General features: G+C 37.0%; 1 non-coding gene across 1 annotated transcript; it reads right to left on the bottom strand.

Moving 5' to 3' along the window:
- Positions 1-722: 722 nt before the first annotated feature.
- Positions 723-829, bottom strand: LOC145071687 (small nucleolar RNA R71). The gene has a single exon (XR_013690694.1). It is a non-coding gene; the product is annotated as a small nucleolar RNA R71 (small nucleolar RNA).
- Positions 830-23,718: the final 22,889 nt, after the last annotated feature.

Genomic DNA, 23,718 nt, shown 5'->3' with positions numbered 1-23,718 from the left:
TATGTTTTTATTTTTGTTTATCTTGCAGTAGTTCATGACCCGAGGATCCAACACACCTTTGGTACAACCGCTTGAAGATCCAGAGTCGGCCCTTCACAAAAAGACGGATAAAGATGTAGAAAAAAAATCAACCACCAAAGAAGTCGCCTTTCAAAGACCTTAAATTAGTTTTTGGAAAGAAGAAAGGGAAGAACATGGGAGTGTAGAGCAATCAAAATAAGGACGAAAGCAAGTTTGGAAGCTTTGAAAAAAATCCTAATCCACAAGAATCTGAATACGAGACCGAACCCGAATTTGAACTAGAAAAGAGTGAACCCGAAGATGATCCAGAAAACGAGATGGAAAACAGTGCGAATATGTCCATGGGAGCATACAAGAAGAGAATCCGAGAGGACACCGATCCCGGTTTAATACAACCTGCAATTCCCGCTGCTGCAACATTCGAGTTGAAAGGACACATTCTTACTGCACTTAAGGATGTACCATTTTCTGGGAAGGATCATGAGGATGCTTACAAGCACCTAGATCAGGTCAATAATATTGCAGACTATTTCAATGTCCCGAATGTTCCTAGAGATTCAGTTTTGTTAACGATGCTTCCCGTTACTTTTAAGGGAGCTGCCAAAGATTGGTTGAAGGCACTACCACCCAGTGCAATTACTACTTGGGCACAAATGCGATAGAAATTTCTAGAACAATTATGCCCACCATCAAAGATATCTAAACTCAAGAAGGCAATAGCCAACTTTAAGCAATATCCGGGTGAGTCACTTTATGAGGCATGGGAGCGGTATAAAGGGTTACTAAGAAACTACCTTAAAGATGACCTTAACATACAACAAGAAGTGTCTATCTTTTATGATGGGCTGAATGCCATGACAAGGCAAACCCTTGATTCTTAAAGACCACTTACGAAGAAAATTCTGGCTGAAATCAAGGAGTTAATTGAAGAGTTCTCAAAGCATTCTCGTTAGTACCACAATCCAAGACATGATGGAGTTAAAGGAATTGGGGGAGGAAATTTTGAAGACATGGATATTGTACTAGCCATGCTAAATACTCTGGACCAAAGAATAACCAAGATGGACCAGTCAATTCATGCGATTAGAGTTGGTTGTGAAAGATGTAATGGTCCACACTTAACAACAGATTGCCACTTTGATGAAAATAGAAATAAAAAGGTGCAAGTTTGCTACTCGAGTGGAGATAAGTATGATGAAAATTGGAGGAAACCAAAGAAGGAGTGGTTACCTTATGACGAATATAAGAAGCTGAAAGAAGAAAAATATAGGCAGACTGGCTGAGTCTTATACCAAAAAGAACAACCACCTCCTGAAAAGAAAGTTGATCTTGAGTCTATGCTACATAGATCTATGGAGGCTTCCGAGAAAAGACACGATGAGACTGATGCAGTGATAAGGGAACATCAAAATATTATGAAGGACCAACAAGCTTTGCTAAGAAATAACCAAGCATCGATCCAAAATATTGAACTCCAACTAGGTCAACTAACTACTTTTGTAAAAGAAAAATTATCTCCAAAGATTTCCAAGACAAAACCTCAATCACATGTAATGGTAATAGAAACTGAAGAGGATACCATCTCTGAGTTCCTTCAAGCACTAGAAGTCGACCCATCTCAGACCGGACCAAGCTCGAAGAAGTCACGACTAGAAGAAAATAGAGTTGCTGAAACATCGAACTCACGTCGTGAGCATCAAAGGCTCACGACGTGAGCAGAGTCTGATCAGAAAAATTATGGTGATGTTCAAGCTTATCGTCCACGCTTCCATTTCCATCATGAGGTCATATTCATCGACTGGAGCAGGAGCATTTGAAGTTTATGCAACAAGTGAAGTGTATTCCAATAAATACTCCTTTTATTGATTCATTATCTAAGGTTCTTGAATATGCCAAATTCTTGCAAGATCTACTTGACACTTGCCAACAGCTAGAGAAGAATTCCAAGGTAATTTTTAGTGAGCAATTTATTTTTTATTTTTTTATATTTTTTCTGAGGATTGATTCGGAGGGTTGCAGAAATGAGTGTCATATAAAATAAGTGGTGAAGGTTCATAAGGATTGTGAGTATTTAGGATTGGGAGGTTGTTAGGTTTAGACACAAATATGCGCATTGAGGTCTAAGTATAATGGATGAGTTTAAAATGGATTGTCTTTTGCGATGCTAGTGATGAATGTTTGAATTTAAAAATAATTAGTTTTGCTTGAGGGCAAGCAAAAGATAAGTGTGGGGTATTTGATATTGCCATATTTATACATACTTTTAGGCAATATTTACATTTTGATTAACATTTTGGTTATTTGCATAGATAAAATGTACTTATAAGATTAAATTACATTTTGCAGCCAAAAGAAGTCATCTTGAAGAATAAGGACTAAAAGCGATAAGGATTGGAACTTTGGAGGTTAAAAGCTTAAAAGATAAAGATTTCGGCTAAAAACGTTCTCACGGCGTGAGCACGGTGATTCTAGAAGATAAACATCTAGAAGTAAGAAGTCGTGTTGGATACGAATTACTATCGATCTCACGATGTGAGGAGAGTCAATTCGGAAATACATATATATATATATATATATATATATATATATATATATATATATATATATATATCCTTGATCCTCACGATTTTGGGAAGTTGGCTGGAGAGAATTAAGTGTTTCCAGAGACGTTTTTCAGAGGAAAATTAAGGCAGAAACCAAGGAGGAAGAAGAAGATCATATTTAGTTTTTAATTTGGTACATTACTATGTCGTTTATTATGAAGTTTACTTGTTTGATTGATTCTATGAGTAGCTAAATCTAGTTGCTTCTGTTAGCTAGATGAAGCTGGAACTCTTGGTTTGGTTGTGTTAATTTAGACTTTCTAGTTGGTTAATGTCTTGTGTTTGATTGTTTATACCTAGCATGCTTAATTTGATACTAGATTGCTTAAATTCATATTCTGTGTAGTTAGTGACCATTAATCTGCATGAATTTGATTACCTAGTAATTTAGTGAACATTAGTTTATTAGAGCTAAGATCGAACCAATCTTAGATAAGTAATTATAGTATTGAATTTGGTTGTGCAGGAGAACTCATGTTATGACCATAATTGTGTTTGTTAACTCAATCTTACATAGCTCCAATCCTATCTAATAATTTATGTGTGATCATGCATAACTCTACATGAATTAATTCAATATTAGTATATTTAGACTTGAATTGCTAACAATAAAATATTTGGTAACCAACTGGAATTGTCATAATTACTAGCCAAACCATTGAGGGAAGGTGGATTCAAACTAACAGAAGTGTTTTTAATATTTGATTGTTTAGTTGTTGAGAATTTAAATTTGTCTAAACTTGCAAAATTAGATAAAAATTATTTTAGTTTTGCTTAGAATTTTAGGTTAATTTAATAGTAAATAGGTTAAATAATTAAATTTCGTTCCCTAAGATCGATACTCAACTTTTGTGTTATACTATTTTCAAAAGGGTACACTACCCTGTGTCAACCCTAGGTCGAATAGCCAGTAGAATAGTAGGTGAAATTTGGTGTAGCTATTTGCACGCGTCAATTTTTATGGACCATTAGGGTCCCTAATAGATTTCTGGAGATTATGATTTAAGGTATTAATGGATTAAGGACAAAATCCATTAAGCTTTACATGTGCTTAACCCACTACGTGACAGATTGGCTATCACAATGTGGGGAAATAGAGGGACTCGCAAATGTTTTGGATGGACTCTCCCACGATGTGGTGGAAGGTTTGCCACAATATGGCAATGGTTCTATACGCGATTGATTTGGACCGTGACTGAGTCCTGATTGGGACTGAATCCTATGGCCATGATGTGACCTTAGGAAGGTCAAGGCATGAAGATCAACTGACCATTGACTTTTTGGACCTAGTTGATTGTTGATCAAATTGCTTTTTTTAGAGTGTGGTTAAAGGTTTGACCTTGGGCGTTTCGATAGGTGGGTTGTAGCACATGTTTCTAGACTTTTCGAACTGTATTCGATTGACTGCAAGTATGAGGTAAGTCTTCTCTTTATACTATGTAGGATGCTAGTTGTCTTTGTGATACTTGCATGGGAAACTATGGGGGTGGCCCATGACATTTGTATGAAAGACCATGGAGGTAGCCAATGATGCTTATATGTAAGACCGGGATTTGACCCTCAACATTGAAAGGAAAAACCATAGGGGTAACCCATGACACTTGAATGTAAGACCATGGGGATAGCCCATGACATTTTAGGGTAAGACCATGGGGATAGCCCATGACACTTGGATGTAAGACCATGGGGGTAGCCGGGAAAGAACATGAGGATAGCCCTTAGAAAATGTATGTATAGTTATGTGGTATTTTGGGGAACTTACTAAGCTTTGTGCTTACAGTTTATGTTTCAAATGTTTCAGGTAGTTCCAGTTCTAAGGGGAAGGGTCCCACATTATTGCATCACATCCACTAGAGATTTTTCACTTATGATTTTATCATTACTCTGATGCTATTCTGATACTCTTTTGATACTATGACTATCGTTGAAAAAGTAATGAATGAATGATTTGAGTGTTTTAAAAACAAAAATTTTCTTAGTGTTTTTCGGATTTTATAGAATTATTAATAATTATGAATAAAACCTTTTGGTAAAACCTTCACTCTGATTTAAAAAAAATAGGGTTGACTTTTGGGATGTTACATTCAACATCATAACATAGAAACAAGAAAGAAAATTAAACCAACATATCCACAACAAATACTCATGTAAAACCCGATCTAATGTATCAATCGAAGTCACTAGAGTTGATGTGGAATCCCAATCTAATGATTAACGCAAAATAGTTATAACGAATTAAGAACGCAATATTGAATCTTCAATGGACACTATATTGATCATTAGTCTAATACATAAGATCTCTACGTCTCTCGGTTCTCTATGCCTCTCTCTAAACTTGAGATCCGCTAATAATAATTACCAACCTTAAACACGGCTTAAATAATACTATATATATACCTAGACCTAATTACAATGGCCCAACCCAAAACCCAACCGAAAGCATCATTAAGCCCACCGAAGTCACATGGTGATTTCGGTCCAAACACCATCGAATTCATGGTGTTTTCGGTCCTAGACCGGGAACTCTAAAAGCTATGTAAAGTAAAGTATAAACCACAAATCATGTCCTAACAATCTCCCCTTTGGTTTATAGCTTTCTGTCTTTTCAATCTTCTCTTTGATCTTGACTTTCAATAACCGTTAATTCCTTACCTGCGGAGAACGTATCCGAGAATACATTTGAGTCTCCGCAGTTTTGCATGACAAAAAGAATGTCAAGACCTTGGGTGGGATGTTCAACGATATCTATTTCTCGGACTCCGGTTAGGTGAATCGCCCTGGTGTCGTGACAGTTATTAGGTAAAGATAACTGACAAGACCAATTTTGACAATCTGTACAGTTTCAAACTTTCAATTCCTTAAATATGATAGTTCTTAGAAAGATACTGCCTAACTGACAGTTTATACAGTTTCATGCTTTTAATTCCTTGAATATGACAGTTCTTTAAAGAGAAACTGCCTAACCGACAATTTGTACGGTTTCATGCCTTCAATTCCTTGTGAAAGTAGTGTGAAGTGTAATTCCGTCAATTCCTTTCAAGATCTCTTCTTGCACAGAAAATTCTGATACAGTCTCCTTGAGTCTCTTCTTCTTATGAATTTCCATTTTAAGACAAATGATTTTTTTTTTAGATAAAAATAAATAAAAAATAAAAATAACTAAGACAAAAAAAACTAAAATATGCTAAAAAACAGTACAATATTTTTGGATTTTTTATTTTTCTGAAAAAGAAATAAAAACAGAAATGAACATATTTTTTAGATTTTTGAATTTTATGATTTTTGTTTGGTTTTAATTCTCCCCCTAAATTTGTGCATAGAGGGAAAAAAATATGAACAAATTTAACGAAAACAAAAATAAAAATACAAAATGTACAAAACAAAAAACGTTAGTCTTCAAAACAAATCATTTTAAGAAAACTGACAAGCACGTTAAAAAGAGCTTTTCTAAAAGGTTTTGTAAACAAATCGGCCACATTATTATCGGTGTGGATTTGTTCCAAATGAAGAAGTTTGTGCTCAAAACATTCTCGTATAAAATGAACTTAAATATCTATGTGCTTGGTTTTAGAGTGTTGAACTAGATTTTTAACAATTTGAATATTAGCATCATTATCACAGAAGATAGGAGTGTCAACAAAATTCAACCATAATCTCGCAGTTGATATTGCATCCAGATGACCTGAAAACAGCAAGCAGATGCAGCAACGTATTCAGCCTCAGCTGTGTTACAATTCCGGAACGAAGTTAAGCTATTCAAAATTCATCATGCCGTTAAATACGGTCCCCATTTGTGTGATCTTTTCTTTCCTCCTTTTCCCACAAAGGACACATGCTCTTCACTAAAATTCTGAATGTCATGGAGATGAGAGATGTCTCCTATCTTGCGCTTGGAACAACCACTATCAACAAACCGAAATCTGATGATATTCCTCCATAGCTGCTCCGACACAGAGTGCGGGATTAGTTAGTTTTAGGAATCCAATCCATTTTGAAACTAGGTTGACCTTTGGCATCTACGCATGATACGTGTTCCCAAGTCATATCTTGTTTATCAAACACAAAAAATGAAGAGATGTTAGCATTTTAGGTGATTTAGGAGTTGAAACTTTTGGTACCCATCTATAGTCAGGTTTAACCATTTTCTTGTTTAATCGGATGGATGCTTCAGCACTTGTTTTGGAGCTTCAGACATCGTCGAGATGACTTCAACCTTACCGATGCTCTCAGTCGGAAGGTAAACCTTGAAAAGAAAAGGCCAAGAGCGTTGAGAATTGAAGTTGTATCGACAATTGTGGAAAGTATAAAGAAAGCTCAAGAGGAAGCTTTAGAGAAAAATGACCGAAAGGAAGAACGTTTAGGCAAAACGTTAGTGTTCGGTACAAACAACCAAGGGTTGAAGGTATTTCAATATAGAATTTGGGTACCTAAGACGGGCGGAATAAGAGATCTTCTGATGGAATAAGCTCACAAGACCATTTACTCGATTCATCCTGGCAGTACGAAAATGTATAGGGATCTAAAACCCTATTATTGGTGGCCGACGATGAAGCTCGATGTTGCTAAGTATGTGGCCGAGTGTGTAACTTGTGCTAGGGTTAAGGCACAACATTAGAAACCGTATGGGAGTTTAGAACCTTTACCCGTACCCATGGGTAAATGGGAAGACATCACCATGGATTTTGTGACTAAACTGCCTAGAACAAGGAACGGTCACGACATGATTTGGGTGGTCGTTGATCGCTTCACTAAGAGTGCGCATTTCATAGCAGCCAAAGAGAAGTGGTCTATGGATAAACTTGCGAATTCTTATGTGAAGGAAATTGTGAGGCTTCATGGTGTTCCGTTAACGATTGTATCCGATCGTGATAGCCGTTTTACCTCAAGGTTTTGGAGGAGTCTACAAGAGGAATTGGGTATCAAGTTGTGTTTGAGTACAGCTTACCATCCGCAAACCGATGGTCAGAGCGAGCGAACGATTCAAACATTGGAGGATATGCTGAGAGCATGTACCCTAGAATTCCAAGGTAACTGGGATGAACACTTACCTTTAGTAGAATTCTCCTATAATAATAGTTTCCACTCAAGCATTAAGATGGCACCTTATCACGCTTTGTATGGGGAGAAGTGTCGAACGCCATCATGTTGGCTGGAAGCTGGGGAAAAGCAGTTTATGGGACCTGAAATAGTCCATGACACTGCTGAAAAGTTGAAAGTGATAAGGGAAAGGATGTTAGCTGCTCAAGATCGACAAAAGAGTTATGCTGACAAGAAAAGACAACCGATATCCTTCGATGTTGGAGATTCGGTTTTACTTAAAGTCTCGCCGTGGAAGGGACTTATAAGATTTGGTAAGAGAGGGAAGTTGAGTCCAAGGTTTATTGGACCATTTAAAGTTCTTCAGAGAATCGGGAATCAAGCTTACAGGCTAGAGTTACCGGAAGAACTAGAGGGTATTCATAACACCTTTCATGTGTGTTATTTGAGAAATTTCACAGGAGATGTGCCCGACATAATTCTGATTTCTGAGTTAAGGTTGGATGAAAACAAGAGGTTAATCGAAGAACCTGAGGCAATCGTTGACCGTAAGACTATGAAGTTACGACGCAAGATGGTCAATTTAGTACTTGTGCGTTGGAAACATACGAATGGACCAAATCTCACTTGGGAAACGGAGAGTGACATGATGAGTCGCTACCCGCAGTTGTTTGGTGATATGTGATTCCGGGGACGGAATCATCCTAAGGGGGAGAGAATTGTAACACTCGTGTTTCTAGCCTAGGCATTTATATTGAGTTGATAGTCTAGGTTAACCTTTGTAACTCATTTTGAAGAAATGAAAAGGAGTTATGTGAATATTATGTGAATTATGTGTTTTATGCTTAATTATTAGGGCTTAATTAATTAAGAATAAAAATAAGCGTCAAACTTAAAGCGTGAGATAAGCCCGATATCTTTACATAAAGTTGTAGTGGTCGAAACAAGGATTTCGAGGATATAAAGAATACCAAAATCCGAGTTATAACGAAGAAGTTATGACCTATCGAAGTTTCGCGACAAAACCGGCACGGTGCTGAATGTCGTAAAAAGTGAGTTTTTGATAAACTACTTTTTAGCCTTAGTAATCTAAACGAAAGTTGTAGTATTCGTTAAACCGAGAAGTTCGATAAAAAGAACGCCCAAATCTGACTTCGTGTGAGGAAGTTATGATTTTTCGAAGTTTCAGCGTAGCAGTAGACAGCTAAAAACTCGAATTTTAGATCGAACGATTTTTAGCCGATACAACCTAAACGAGAATTGAAGGTCTCGTCATTAGGAGCACAACGGTAAAAAGTCTGACGAAAACGGACGTCGGATGAAGAAGTTATGAATTTTTAACGGATTTCCTGTCCCGGTCTGTTAAAAATAATAATATAAAATTTAAAGTCAAAATTAGCCGACGAAGTCTAAACGGAAGTTGTAGATCTTAATTTTAGCTATGCGTGCATATAAAGAACGTCAAAAACGGAACTCGTATGCGAAAGTTATGGATTTTAGAAGTTTTGGCGCGAAAACTGAGAAATTTCGCATAGTCACAATTGCCACGTCACCCTCGCTTAGAAAGTGACACGTGTCCTGCTGAGTCACCTGGCTGCTGAGTCATTAGGCTGCTGAGTCACCGAGGCTGCTGAGTCATGCGAGCCACGTGTCCTCTTCTGATTCGACCGAGGAGGAGGCCCAATCCGAAGCAGCCAGCTCCCCAGCCGAAGCTTCGCCCAGCTGCCGCGTGTGTCCGAGCCTCGCATAGCCTAGCTCTGAGCCTCGCAGGTGCGCCAGCAAGCCGCGGTCCACTTAGAAGCCGACAGCGAGCCCTCACATGTGCGAGCCATGTGCGAGCCATGCGAGCCATGTGCGAGACCCCCCCTGCGAAGCCTCTTAGCCGTCAGATCAGGAGACTTCTCAGCCGTTGGATCAAACTTCGGACCCTATAAATAGAAGGGTACCTGCGAGGGTTTCCAGTTACTTTTGGAATTTAGCCATTTTTAGCCCCTCTCTCCATATTTTCTTCATCTTAACATCCCGCAAAGCCCCGGTATCAATTGTAAAGCCCGGAATACCCCACGAAGTGCCCGAGAAGCCCGGAAAATTTATCTTTTCGGTTTCGAAGCCCGACTTTTACAAAGCCCGGTTTCTCAATAAAACTCCTGGTTTTATTAGAAACGATCGTTTTAGGAAACGAATTGCTGCCCGATTATCATCAAATCATGTGAGTGTATAGTCACTTTCATTTTACACATAGATATGAAGTATTTACCTTATAATACGTGCTATGTGTAAATATATTAATTATTTATTTGAGGTGATTGTTGTGTTGATGTTTTATACAAGTTTTAAACTGTATAAGTATTTTTATCTACAAATATGTTAGGTAGAACATGGGTAGATTGTGATGTGTGATAAAATAAAATTGATGAGAGGCCTTGATGTGTTTTGAGATCCAGTCATCTAACGGAGTTTGGATGACGACCACGGACTTTCTAGACAGTCCAGTGGGAAACATTAGCAGGTCCGCAACCTGTAGGTGTTAATGAACTAAGAGTGTTCATTCGTTGTACTCCATCCCCCTCATGGTTGCCTTTAGGGCATGTATGGCTGAGGAAACCCCTTAGCAGTAGTGTCCATCACGATGATATTCTTTAGGCTAGGTCCCTTGTGACAAGTGTTTAGGGACATAAAGTGAGGATAACGGGAACGGGTAATCAGGGTTATTGTTGATTGATGAACTTAGTAAGTTTATTATTATTGTGGGTTGAAAACCCTATATGCTCACCAGGCTCCCAAGCCTGACCCACTCAGCCTTTTATGTTACAGGTAGTGGACCCCGAGCATAGTCGGAGGACAACGAGAGATTTTTTGGATTATAGGCCAGTAGTTGTAAATAACTGTTGAAAGGCTTATAATGTCTTGTTTATGCTTTTGATCTGTATCGGAACATGACATCCCGAGGTTTTGATATATATATGGAAAACATATACCTTCTTAATGAAGGGTTTTGATAAACTTTTATCATATTTTGTTTGGGGACCAATTCCGCAACATCTTTTAAAAAGATTTCTCTGATTTTATTTTAAAAAGCATAAATTAAATCGGTCTTTTCTGGCCGAGAAATTAGGGGATGTCACAATACCAAATTCCGATGTTAGCTTTTTTAGCCATTAAACTACCACAATTGGTAACTAAAACTTAAGTCGATTGGCAAAGTATTAAAAAAGAAAAATAAAAATTCGTTTAAAACGAACAGTTGGGTTTACCCACTGACCGACTAGTTGTGCAAAACTCTCCTCACTTGTCTTTTTTTTTTTTTAATTGAAACTATAATTAATTTCTTATATATAACTTAGTTTGTTACAAAATACATTTTATAACTACTAAAAATACAAACAAAAGCACGTGATTTTTTTTCTCTACAAATGAAGAGCATTATTAGGGTGTATATATATATATATATATATATATATATATATATATATATATATATATATATATATATATATATATGGGGATAGGGAATATATATTACAACCCCACCTAAACTTAGGTACTAAACTTCTAAAATATGTCGTTTTAACATGCTAGACATACCCGGTTTGGTTTCACTTGGTAAATATATCATCCTCCACAACATTTCTTTCTTTCATTATCGTTTTACCATCCCTGTTTTCTTTCGTCAATTATCGTTTATTACTTCACCCAAGTGAATATTACTAAACCCTAAACCTAAACCATAAACCCTAAATTTAAATCCTAAACCCTAAACCCTAAATCTAAACCCTAAACCCTAAATTTAAACCCTAAACCCTAAACCTAAAACCTAAATACTAAACCCTAAATCTAAACCCGAAACCCTAAACCCTAACCCTAAACCCTATTGTGTCGATCTTGAATTTACATCTTGAAGTATTAATCGTGAATCCATTAACCGCAATCTTTATATAGTAAAACAATGTATTTTCAAGAGATTTAGTACCTAAGCTTAGGTGGGGCTGTAATGTATATTCCTTTTTCCCTATATATATATATATATATATATATATATATATATATATATATATATATATATATATATATATGACTTTAAATATAAAATAATAATAAATCATAGGTTTATGTTTTTCATAATCTAAAATGTAATAGAAATTAAATTTAAATTACAAAAAGTAAATGAAATATTAAGTTGGTTTGGATTGCTAATGGTAATGAAAATTTGATTTTAATTGGGATGTTTAGGTGGAAAAAAAATTTATTAATAAATAATTTGATTTGTTTGGTTATGAATGTGGATAGTTTTAAACAATTATCATGTCGGGTTATATCCATGTATGGCACAAATCACCTTTGACAAGAAACATTTTTTTGTCGAATTTAATTCTCCACCGCCATTTTGTTAGTAAAGTAATATTTAGACTTTACACGCTTGTGATCCCAAAACCGCCCAAATCTTTAGGAGTTGTGATTTTCTGCAATCCAACCCAATTTTTCAAAAGTTAAGTTATATTATAATTTAATTGTGTTGTTTTACAAACTTTAAGGTTTGATGGCCCCATGAATAGACAAGGATTCAAGTGTTCCCTGATAGTAATTTTATTATAGTTTTTATTTAAATAGATTTAAAATACTAGCATATTTTTTTTACATCGGTCAATTCGATCAATAGACGGATATAATTTTAGTTTCAGTTAGATTGACACGTAAATAATACGCCATGAGGTTTTTGATTTGTTAATCTGATAGGTTTGTAATTAAAAAAAATTTCAAAAAATTTCAAAAAAAAAAAAAAAAAAAAAAAAAAAAACTTCGAACATCTACAATATGAGTTTTACAGGAGATTATTTAGTAGATAGCTTTCTAAAATAAATAAATGATTTTGGATAGTTATATAGATTTCCAACCAAAAGTAAATACTAAATATATAACTTAGGCAAATGATATAAATAAAACTGATGGACCCATAAATGTAAGTTGATGAAAAAGCGTCGATTTTTTGAGATTTATAAATTGATAAATTGATGTTTTATGTGTAATGAATAAAACCTTAACAAATAAGTACTAATGTAAATGTATTATGAGAAGTTTTTTTTGAAGCTCTAGAGTTATCAAACAAACGAATTGTACTACCATTATTGTGCTACCATTCCCTCCAAAATTGGGAAACCCATCTTCATTCTCCTTTGGAACAAAGCAAAGGGCCACAAACTATTAAACAAATTCATGTGTACCTAACGTTTTTCAAAGATCAATATAGTCAAAAACAAAAAGTTAGATCTTTCGTTACAACCTCCTAATTAATTGTTAGTTTAGAACCTCCATGTTAGTCAAATGGACTAGCCCCAAGTTGGATATTTCATTACTAAAATGCATGAACATAAATGTAAAGACCTTGCAATGTACATGTAAAATCCTGGGCCACCATTGATTACACAGTAATGGAAACATACATATTAAAATATAAAAGATCATTGTTGGATCAGCCAGTATTTTACACTTGACAAATTGATCGATAAAGATCTTTTTGGGTATTTTTGTAAACCTTACTTACAGTGTTAGTGACACTAAAGAAGGTGTTTGGCTAAACTTATTTAAAATGATAAACATTTTTTAACTAATAGCTTACTAGATTATAACGTTGTTAAAACTGAGTTTTTTAAAAAAATGTTTGAATTAACGTATCGAATGTCAAAACGCTATAAGTTGATAAACGTTTTTTAGTGTTTGACAAATGATCAAAAAAAAACTTCTTAGAAAAGTTGATAAACGCTTTTTAGCAAGAGGTTTGTTTTTTAACATCTGTAGTAGAAAAGGTGAACCAAACGACTGCATCATGTAACAAGAAGTTTGTTTTTTAACCTCTGCAGACTGTTGCAATAAACTGAAATTCACTATACAATAGTTAAAAATAAATCTAAGTAAAAAAATTATTTAATTTAATCATATGCAAATCAAATATAAAAATCATTCTGATAATATGATTTTTAAAGACGTTTATATAAAATAATTAAACATAATATTTGCTTAATAACAAAAAATAAAATTGTTAATTTAGCTAAAAACATGTTCATTTCTGTTAAAATTTTGAAGACGATTATTTTTCCGGTAAACTTCAATAAATTTGGTAATTTTAATGATTAAAATTTTAATTTATTAATATTTGATTATAGACAATATAACACAAAAAATATTTATATGAGTTTAACAAACAATTTTGAAATTATGTAAAATATACTCCAATTGTTTACATGTTTTTCAAGTATTATTACAATAATAAACATCTTGTTGGAAAAAAAATTTAAAACAAATCTAAATTGAATAATATAACTTAAAGTAACTGAGGAGTTGTTTGAAGAGGATGATTTTGTGTTGTGTCACGCAACACACGCACAACAGTTTTTAAGTTAGAAGCTTTCCAAAAAATAAAATCTACACAACATGAAGTGATCAGAAATGGTTTTTCTAAATAAACAAACAGCACCTTAGAGTCTTAGCCACTCATTCTGAAGTCGTGTTCATATTCCGATTATTTTTACAAAGAAATCTTTTTAATTTTTTTTTGGGATTCTGAATGATACATTTTAAAAAGCTTAATGTCAATGTTTTTTAATAAAATGTCTAATTTTATATACTAATATCGTATATAGTTCACATTACTATTTTTGTTCAATTTTTTGTTAAATTTAAGTAAGAAAACAATTTTTTCTCGAAATTCCGAAATTGTTTTTCGGATTTCGAAATTGTTTTTGAAAATCCAAAGGTTTTTTGTTTTTCCGAAATCCGAAATTTTAGTTCAGAATCCGAAATGTTTTTTTGGAATCCGAAAAGCCTTTCCGGAATCAGTAAAAAATATTTTTTCTTGGTCCGAATATCCAAATCAAATAGTTATTTTTGTTAATTTTTTTTATTTTCTTTAAACACGTAGTAAAAAGTGATAAGTTTACTTAGTTTCCTTAAGAAAAGAAAATTCCTCAACCGATTAAGTAAGGAAGATCCAACATTTGGAACTTACGGCTAAGAATCATCAATAGGTTAAAGAGTTCAGAATTAGGCCAAGAACCAGTTAAAGGCTTGGTTAGGCCCATTATTGTGCCCTCTATGACCCATTAGTGTTTAAAATGAGCCTAGTTCATTGTTTTGCCATTGATATTCTTAAACCGATCTTTTTTACGTCAAGAGCTTCACATTTTTTATTCTCCACCATATTTCATGTAATAACTAACTTGAATATCTATTCACACCAACCGGACAACATTATTAATTCACTACAAGTCTCGTTTACCTTTTGACTTAGGTGTTTTTTGCTTTTTCAAAACGAAAACGGCTGAAGTCTGCAGAGCACATCTGCAACCCTCTGTAGTAGAAGAAATAAACAAAATGGATGCAACCTGTAACAAGAAGTTAGTTTTTAACCTCTACAGACTGTTACAATAAACTGAAATTCACTATATAATAGTTAAAAATAAATATAAATAAAAAATTTAGTTAGTTTAATCATATGCAAATCAAATATAAAGATCATTGTGATGATATGATTTAAAGAGGTTTATATAAAAGAATTAAATATAATATTTAACAATAAATCAAATTGTTAATTTAGCTAAAAACATGTTCATTTTTGTTAAAATTTTGAAGAGGAATATTTTTCCGGTAAACTTCAATAAATTGGGTAATTTTAATGATTAAATTTATAGTTTATTAATATTTGATTATAGATTATTAAAATTATATAAAGATTACAAACCTGGTGGATGAAATGGAAATCCAGAAGTCGAATTGAATGCAACTTCTTTTAAAACTCTTGAATCATGTGCTGTCCTCCCATCCAGCCCAAACAAAGGTGAATATCATATCAAAATCACAAATTCCTATTATATTTTGAAAACATTCTTCTTTTCCTCTTCCTCTATAACGAGTTTGTTGATTAACGGGTACAACCGCATGGACAAGAGTTCCATCTAATGCACCTATTGCTCCGGAAAAAATAACTTTTAACCGTCTATGTCGTTCTGAGTTATGTCTTGTTGGATTAGGAGTTATTGGTACCATAATTTCTTTTTCAAAACACATCATTGTTGTTAGGGCCTTGTGAAAACATTGATGAATCGTTTGTGTGGAGTGATGAAATCATCACTTAACCGCGCGAAAAACGTTCATTATGTCCTATAACATGTAAGAATATAGTCATCTTCTCTTCAATGCTAATTGTCCTACTAGCTTGTAACCACTTTTTTTTGGGTAAAGTGGTTGCATAATAAAGCAAATGCCTCTTGTGTAAGACGCATCATATCAAAACATTGTGTAGGGTCTCCATACATCAAATCTTGCGTATACGCATATCCGCTTGAATCGTTATCTCTAATTCTGTAACACCCTAAAAATTCAAGCCAATTTAAACTTTTAAAAACATTTCAAATCCATTACTATTACAAACTTGTTTTCAAAATGTATCATATTAGATTATCCCAGAAACAAAGTCATAAAAGGTGAGGAACTGTATGATCACGCCTTTGCCTTGCCACGATCCCCTGAAGTACCTGAAACAATAAACTGAAATTGTAAGCCCGAAAGCTTAGTGAGTTACCCCCAAAATACCGATACACATACAGTCCCAATAACCATGTCAGTAATAACATATCATAACAAACTGAACAGAACAGCACATAACGGATCCACAGCTCTACAGACTGTAATACCCACGAGCCCACAATACGAGTCTCCCTCAGCCCGTAACTGGAATGCTCCCGAGCCCACAGTATGAGTCTCCCTTAGCCTGTAACTGGAATGCTCCTAGGGTTTGTTGGCTACTGCACAAAGCAGTACAACCTCAACCCATCCCACATAACATGTCGACATGTAACAGATAAATGCACATACATGTAATCAATCAGTATCACAGGTAGTCCCACCGACCTACCAAACTAGCATAACAACTGCCATACATTACTAACTCAACTCAACATATCAGTAACTACTAAGATATCGAATCCAATGGGCCGGCCTTGGTGCCTTCTCTCTTCAACGAACAACATACGATACAAAAACTTCTACCACACACAAATCCCAAGACACATCATCATAACTCAAACCATCATCAACATGCCTACCACTACCGGCCAACCAGCACGGCACTCATATGTAACCCATATCACCTCCTTAGGGTTAGAATACCAACATGTCTAATCAATTCAACTATCGAGTCGAAATTCTCAGGGTTTGTTGGCCTACCGCCTCAACCCTACCGCTTCCTTCGAGCCTTCGTGCCTACGACTTACAGTCGGCCCGCACCGGGTATCTTGGCCTACTACATAGAGCAGGACTGCCTCAACCCAATCCGAATGCCATAGACGATCATGAGAAAGATCTAACCTGGTTCCCAGAACCTGAATGACAGGATATTCTAATCCCAAACCTTCCCAAAACTGACTAATACCCATTCGGATCCACTCTCAGTCCCCAACTGGAGTATTACTTAATCCAAGAAGATGAAACCTCGGAGACACTCCGAACTGATGGGATCACCAAGATCATTTGCACTCCATATGATCTCTCACAACAACTTCCGATCAAACCAAATTACACTGGAGTCTTCGCCTATTCCAGCAACATGTTCAATACTTGGGGACAGACCCACTGATTGATAGTGTTTGCTACGGCTACCCCCGTAGTCTTACAACACTTTCCATGCTGGCCGAACACGCACCCAAGCTAACACACAAGTGAACTCAATTCATGGCTAGAATCCCAACCTGATTCCCCAACTTCTGCTATCAGGCATCCAGAAGACGTGTTCTTATGTTGGGGAGTTTTTGTTGGATTAATGTCTAAGTCCATAACTATAATTGGTAAGACTTGACCCGACACGGCATGGTCCATTTGGGTTGCATGGCATCATGCACTTGGATAGACTAAAATGAGAGAAATAACACTTAAGGTTTATTAATATATTATAAGTTTTAATATATTAATAAGATTATTTAATTAGTATTGATCAATAATTGATTTAGAATTAATTATGTCATCAAAAGAAGACTAATTAAATATATGGGTTGATTGTGTAAATCATCCATACTTATATGGTGGGCTAATGCTCCATGGATTATCAAGTTGGGCTCAAACCCATTGGATGCTCCATGGATGATCCATGGTGTATTTGAACCCATGGATCCAAGGAAATGGAAAGCCATGACAATTAGGGTTTACCCTAATTGTAACAACTATATAAGCATCTTATTGATGTGAGAAATCGGCGACTATGATATGCATGGAGGGCAAGCCAATTCTTGAAGTGTTCTAATTTCTCTCTAAGTTATTCCAAGTGCTTATGGTGTTGTGTGAACCATTTGAGGTGTCACACTTGGGGCACTAGGCACTCAAGCTTCATGAAGACAAGCACCAACAAAAGGTATGTTATTCTAACTTGTGTTATTCAAAGTTTTGTATGCTAGAATAGAACAATACCTTGGAAAGTTGATATTTGCATGTATAATAGAGAAAACATAGATCCAAGGTATTTAGGGTTGCATGTACACTTAGGAGTGTTGGATTGCTCAAAACCCAACAGTGGTATCAGAGCCTAGGCTTGTTTTCTTGTTGTACTTGCTTAAACTGCTTAAAAATCGACTTTTGGTGTTGTCTGCCCAACAGACTCGCCGAGTCCATGAAGGGACTCGACGAGTCCAAGGAAAAATGCATCCAACTCGCCGAGTTTGTTTATGCACTCGACGAGTTGGACCCCCAGACAACATATTTTCGAGTTTTGGTGCTGGAATTGGTCTAGAATCATTACCTTTGACTGTTTTGGGCTTATAAAACTTGTTTTGAATGTGGTAATGATTATGTTAAACCAATTTCAATGCTATAATAAAAGTTTCAAGTTTATATGTGTTCATGTTATTCTTGAAAATTGTTGATTATGAATGATCATGCTTATGAGTTTTGCTAGATCATAGGAATTGTGTGCAAATTGTTTGTTGATATAATTCATGATCTTGTTGAAAATTGTATGGAGTTCATAACTTGTCCTCAAGTTATGAATTTTCAAGAATTTTATGTTTCCTTGATTTATGAGTTAGTTTAGATTGATAATGAAAAAATTATGTTTTAGTTGTTTTCAATCCATATTAGTCTAAAAGAAGTTCATAAAATAGGTTTTTGTAACTTGTCTTCAAGTTATGTGAAAAGTCATATTTATGAATCTTAAAAACTCATAAAAGTTTTGTAGGTTACATAAAATGTAAGAGTTTTTTCCATTAAATAGTTTAATGACTCCATAACTTGTCCTCAAGTTATGGATGTTGAAGAGACACTTCTTTAAAGTGTTTTTAAAGAATAAGGGGTTACATTAAAATGAAGAGTCTTCCTTTTAATGAACCATTAAACTCATAAGTTATGATTTAAAGAGTCTTGAAATAGTTTCAAAACTTGCCCTCAAGTTTTGGAATTTGAAAAGTTACTCCTCATGTATACTTTAATTCCAAATTGAACATTGAAATTTTAAAAAAGTTTAAAATTCAACCCTTATACTATTATTATAATTTTAATTATATAGATATGTATAAGAGGAAGTCAATCTTACCGTTAGTAGGCCTCATTCACGAAGCCGGTCTATAAGGGGGGTATAAGGTTACTGCCTATAAAATGGCAGTTTAATGGGTGTCCACTCTCACCCACCGCTTCCTTGACTGGTGGAGGGTCGTTAGCCGAACGGGTAGGAATGGACTATAATTCTCCCTTCATTAAAAGTATAATGAAAAATACTAAGTAACTAAACACTTAAAAATTCCCAATCTTAGTTATTTAGGAAAATGTGAAAAGGTGCTAGCCCATAAAATTACACTTTGTACCTTACCAAGTCGTTAGTGGAGCGTGTGTGGTTAACCGGCACACTAACATGGACTAGTAAGAGTGGCAAAGGGTAACTTGACTTTATTATAGATCGGTGGAGCGTGTGTGGTTAACCGGCACATCGATTAGGTAATATTGTTAAGGGTACCAAGTCAATTTGTATGGTTATTCACACCTTGTTTGTGATCCTCGGCATCCCAATCACAAATTTGAGAGGGCACAATCGAGATTCAAACATGCCATTGAAAAGTTCAATGTATCTCAAAATATCTAGGAGTTTCAAAACCAATAAAACCTAGTAATAAAATATTTCGTTTTCATGGTGGAAATTGGTAAATCGTCATTTACCTACCTTCAACTATTTTATAATTTGGATTACGGCATCCCTCTTCCAGTTATAAATAGGTTGTTGGGTCCTAGCCTTAATATTTCATATTGGGTGTTATATTAAGGACTTTAAATCAACTAACTTGAATTTCTCCCATTATAGATGTCTAGTTTAGACAGCTATGGTCTTCCCAAATCTTTAGGAACAAGCTTCCTAATGAAGATGATATCCCAAATGGCAATCAAGGTGAAAGATCAATCCCTTTGTTGGGCATTTGTGGGACTAGAAATCATACTTCACTTCATCCACCTCCTCCGATAAATCTCCTTATCCTACAAGTTTTAAGACTTGATAAGTTCTAAGTCACTCAATCCCTATTGGCAAGCAAAGTCTATATGTGCTTAGATCTTGGGGATTGATGGGATTAAAACAACTTTTAATCTATGAAGATCGATTAGATCTTGAACAAGTATAAGTATAAGAAACAGCAAGAACGCAATAATAATAGCAAACCAGAGAACAATATTAAGAACACAATAGCTTGAATCAATCGTGTTGAATGATTAAATAAAATCCTTAGAAGAGCTCGATTAAGAACATCAACTGTAAAGGATTGGGAGATTACAAGAAAGCAATATCGTAGAACTCTTGAATGTACAAACTGAAATCTTGAATCTTAACCTAATATGCATGCAAGCGATAACTTATATACTATACATAAAAGGCTCTCAGTTGGACAGGCCCAAACCTGAGAATAAAAGGCTAATCTACGAGCCCAAAAGACGCAACATAAAACAGAACTTCAGCCCAACAATCTCCCCCTTTGCGTCAATTTGGAGCGAGACCTTCACTTCTTACTTGGGCCGGCGGCTGAAGCTGGTACCTTCTTCTTCACGGTACTAAACAGACACTTGGTTATGGAAAGGATGGTCTGTCTAAACCGGATGTACCAATTGATCATATCTTCAAAGTACTTGATGTCATCAGCCGAATTGTCCTTACACCGCTTGACGATTGATAGGACGTGTTCCAAGCAGGTAGTGGTGTAGAGGTGCTTGTCAGCTAACGCGAACAGACATTTCTGTCCTTCGGCTCTGGTGAACATCACAGAGTTTCGCCTCGAATCTATCTTGCCCATTTTCATCGTGTTTAGATCACTGGCCGATCCCACAGGCTTGACTTTCGGTTTCTTCTTAAACACTGTGGCAACCTCCTGATCCATTAGGGCCACCTCCATGATATAGCATGCCAGCATCCTTTTGACATGGTCTAAGATGGGACCATATTCGGCTTCGTTTGTCAGCAAGATGTTGTACAAGACTATCCAATCATGAGGGTTCAGATTGGGCAGATCCGCCAGAGAGATCATGTGAGCAGTTCTTGCAGATCCTCGGATAAGCTTGAACTTGACGTTTGTGAATCTCCCCACGACAAACGGCTTCATCACCCGAACATTGACAATCTTCTGGGCGCTCCATGTAAGGTATTGAGGGCGAGCGGCCTCCAGGTAGAAGTCAATGAGCTCCCTGTCAAGCTCATCGTTCGGATGCGGGACTTCGAAAATGTTGGAGAAGGCGTGGAAGATGAACGCCTTTCGAGTCAGCGGCATATCAAATTGCGAATCGACCGAGTTGTTGCAGTCGAACGATATCACCGGCTCGAGCCATAGTATGCTTGGAGTCTCTATGGCTTCTTTTATCAGACGATCCCTGGTCCAGGCAGGGAAGAGCAGCTTTCGGCTCTCAAGGAGATCGTTGGCTTCTTTTTGTTTACGTTCGGCTTCTTCAGCTTCACGTGCCACACGACTGACATCGTCATCAGTATTGCGACTGTTCTTTCTCTTTAACATATCCGCAATAGTCTCCTTGTCTTCATCTTCATCTTCATCTCCTCCCTCTGCTATGTTTTTGCCTTTGTTCTTCACACCCGAACCCGAGGCATGACCAGTTGGGGGTGGTTCGGTTGTGTGAGTAGCTTTGGAGGAAGGAGGGGGTTTCGATCCTTTCTTCTCATCTCCCCCTTGTTTCGGAATGGACACGAAACTGGGTATGCCTTCAATTTTACTCAAGAGGTCCATGGCCGGAGAGAGTTTCTCAGCGAGAGTACGCCTCACTGAGTGATTGAGGATGGGGTCGTGTGCTTCCAGGATGTTGGATAGAGCGGCGTGGACATCCGAAACACACGTCTTGATGATTTCCCTCTCGGATCGAAGAGCCTCCAATTGTTGTTCGGAGTTGGAAAGTTGGGTGCTCTTGACCTTGAGGGCAGTAGTCTTACTCGCCAGGACGTCCATCAGTGAATTTTCAGCCGCAAGATCCTCTTGTAGCTTTGCCAAGCGGGCATCGATGGAGGCACGGAGTGCCGAGTTGTCGTCGCTAAGGTTTTGTCTGAGGGTAGCGAACGAGGATAACTCCGTCTTTACAAACTGGGCCAATTGATTAACAAGTGGTTCCAGAGTTGTTTTGGTGGCTTCGGCGCTTTCCTGCATGGACTGCAGCAGGATTGTAGCGTCATGGAATAGTTTATCGACTTTTTCGGTCGCTGCCTCACAAGCTCGGGTGGAGGCGTCTATCGCAGCAGTTGCTGAGGCCATTGAATCATGTTGAGCCTTGGAGAAGGCATCAACTATCTTCTGAAGTGCGGCTTCAGATAAAGAGGACTGCTGGTTGGAAGAGGAGGCGAGAAGTTGAGCAACCTTCTCGTTAAGCTCGCGAAGATGCTTCTTTGTCACTGGAGCATCATCCTCCTCATCACTTTGAACTTGAAACGGACTATAATAGACCGAATCATAGTTCATGTGATCACCACCAAGGTATTGATCATCGCCGTCGGAGGCGTCTTCTGGAGATTGAGGTAGTGGTGAAGCTGGGGGTGTTATTGGTTTAGTTGGTTCAGGTTGAGTGGGTGGGGGATGAGTTTCGGGTGGTGGTGGTGTATGTGTTTCGGTTTGTGGAGGTTCGGTTACAGGTGGGGTTTCGGTTGATGTGGTGAATATGGGTGGTGGTATAGGGAATGAGGTTGGTGGTATAGTAGGGTTTATGGTGGGAATGGAAATAGGAATTGTGGGTGGAGGGGAAGGAACTGGGGATTGGTGAAGTTCCATCTCCGGGGTTGGGGATCGAGGGGGTGTGTTGCCTCTTTGTGGAGATTCGTCTCCTTGTGATCCCTCAGAGTCCGAACTCGCACCTTCGGATTCACTTGATGAGGAGGGAAGGACTAGCTTTCGCTTTTGTTGGGTCTTCCTCCTTTTCGGTTGTGGTGACGAAGCAGCCTTCGGTTGTTTGCGCTTCTTGGGAGAAGGTTTTGGGGCTTTGGATGGTTTCTTCCCCTTGTCTGCCTTCTTACCCCTGGCCACCGGTTTGTCGGCATCATGAATTGATCGCAGCATGTCCGGTGTCAGTTCCCTCGGACCAGATGGCCCTAACTCCTTGATCGCCTTGATCATACTGCTGTCTGATGGCACACTACCATACATCGACTCCGGGATAGAGCCAATGAAGGAGAATTTCGATGCATCGGATACGATGATCTTCTTGGTATGGAACGTACCAACAGAAGACATCAGTGCACCGTCAGCAGTTGGGACCTCAAACCTGTCCATGGCCCATCTTGTGATCAAGATCCAGAACCGGGCCAGCGACACTTCAGAGTGTCGAGAAGTGGAAGAAAGGCTCTGAATCAGTTGTTGCCAAAGGACAAACCCATAATCGAGGTTGATCCCGTTGTACACCCCATACATGATTGACAGGAAAAGACGACTGGCCCCGTCCGATCCTGAGCTCCTCTCAGACAGTCCCTTGAAGAGAACTGTAAATAACCCATTCCACAGGGGCGGTAGGCATGACTTCTTGAACCTGGCGACGGAGGTAAGAACTTCCGTGTAGCCCATGTTGT

This window comes from Lactuca serriola, chromosome 8 (assembly GCF_051521515.1).
Source record: "Lactuca serriola cultivar US96UC23 chromosome 8, Lser_US96UC23_V15, whole genome shotgun sequence".
Classification (NCBI taxonomy): Eukaryota; Viridiplantae; Streptophyta; class Magnoliopsida; order Asterales; family Asteraceae; genus Lactuca; species Lactuca serriola.
Note: the sequence above shows the minus strand (reverse complement) of the source record. Positions and strands in the feature narration are given on the sequence as shown.